The sequence below is a fragment of the Atractosteus spatula genome, chromosome 2 (assembly GCF_055471065.1).
Source record: "Atractosteus spatula isolate fAtrSpa1 chromosome 2, fAtrSpa1.hap1, whole genome shotgun sequence".
NCBI classification, from domain to species: Eukaryota; Metazoa; Chordata; class Actinopteri; order Semionotiformes; family Lepisosteidae; genus Atractosteus; species Atractosteus spatula.
This window is the reverse complement of record NC_142707.1, coordinates 73,477,404-73,479,297: the sequence shown is the minus strand read 5'-3', so window position 1 is coordinate 73,479,297 and position 1,894 is coordinate 73,477,404. Positions and strand designations below refer to the sequence as shown.

General features: G+C 30.9%; 1 pseudogene; it reads left to right on the top strand.

The window, feature by feature from the left end:
* The first annotated feature begins 475 nt into the window (after window positions 1–475).
* On the top strand, window positions 476–1,501 carry LOC148840232 (trace amine-associated receptor 13c-like; annotated as a pseudogene).
* The last annotated feature ends 393 nt before the right edge of the window (window positions 1,502–1,894 follow it).

The following is a 1,894-nucleotide window of genomic DNA, read 5'->3' as shown; positions in this document are numbered from 1 at the left end:
TGACAGATAAAAAATTACCTGTGGTAAAGGAATAATGCTCCTGGCACTTTTTTCATTTCTGCAATGGTAAATCCTGCATATCCAGTAAGGGGCTATCTGTGAAAATTTCTATAGGGGATTCTCAACCTTACTGATGTAAACCATTTCTGAATATTTTTTATAAAAATGTCACAAATACAGTATACCCACCGCTCAAGATAATATCCAAGTAAGATGGGAGGGAAAATTAATTAGATCTCTTGGGTCATCACAAACTCCTAGTTTTAACCAAAACAAATACACTCATACTCACGTGCAAACTAAACTAAATTAAGAGCAGGAGGAGTTAACAGAAACACTAAAAAACACTAAATAAAGCAAGTAGTAAAGACACAAGCAATAGTTGAAAGATAGCATAATGCTGAATTCCTTTCTGCAATTTCCATGGCATTCTATTTCCATTTTAATTGAACATTTTCTTTTTTTTTCTCATATAATGGAATTAAATGAAATGGGAGGACGTCAAGTAGTGCAGTACTGTTTTTCTTCTGACAATGCATCTTGCCCAAAAGAAACTCGATCCACAGCTGTTTATGTAATTTTATATTTTTTCTTTATATCGGTGATGATGCTGACAGTGTGTGGAAACCTGATGGTGATCATCTCTGTCTCTCACTTTAAGCAGCTCCACACACCAACCAATTTCCTCCTGCTCTCTCTGGCTGTGGCAGACTTTCTAATAGGGCTGATTGTGATGCCTCTTGCAATGATCAGATATATAGAAACCTGTTGGTATTTTGGGAAGATATTTTGTATTATTTTCTACTCAATTCTCTCCATTCTAACTGTTGTTTCTCTTAATAATGTTGTATTCATAAGTATTGATCAATATGTTGCTGTGTGTGAACCATTACAATATTCTAATAAAATAACACTTAATGTAATGTGCCTATGTATAATATTCATATGGTCATTCTCTGTATTTTATGTGTTGATGATTATTATTGGTAATATTAATTTGATAAATTCTGAAGGTGTAAAGTCTTGTCTAGGAGAATGTATTTTTACAATTAGTGCACCCTGGGTGATAGCTGACATTTAAGTTGCTTTTATTTTGCCTTGCTCTGTTATGATATGTATCTACATAAAAATATTTTCTGTTGCCAAAAGACATGCACAAATGATCAAAACTGCTACTGAGCAACTGACTTATAATAGAAGCAGCAGTAAATTTTCCAAAAGATCTGAAATAAAAGCAGCCAAAACCTTAGGAATCGTAATGGCTGTATTCCTTATGTGTTTCTTGCCATATTACATTGGTAGTCTATTTGAAGGAGAACTTAGTATCACTTCTTCAGTAACTAATTCTTTAGTTTTTGTTATAAATATAAGCTCTGCAATGAATCCTATTATTTATGCTTTGTTTTATCCATGGTATCAAAAATCAGTGAAAGAAATATTAAAATTCAGGATATGTAATGGAGCATCTGATCTTATTAATTTGTTCCCTGAAAATTATTGAATTTTTCATGCATACAAAATGTTATCATGTTTTATGTAAATGTTTTTCTTTATTTATGGACATTATTCATACATGCTAAATAAAGTAAAAATAGCACAAGAACCAGAAAAAGTGTTTTGCAAATTTACATGGGGTCTTAAGTGGAAAAATGTTTTTGGTATGTTCTTTCATTTTCATTTAATTAAATATCTTACAGTACATATCAACATAAATGTTCATTTGGTTTTAGAATTAATAATTAATTTGCCAAACTGTCCACACTTTATTATTGAGTAATATTTTCTGTAAATTGTTAATTGTACTATTAATTCATATATCAGTCTTGCTCAGTTTTTAGCATTTATGCCCAACTATGAAGCACATGTAATATTGACTATTGAAGTACTAAATTAA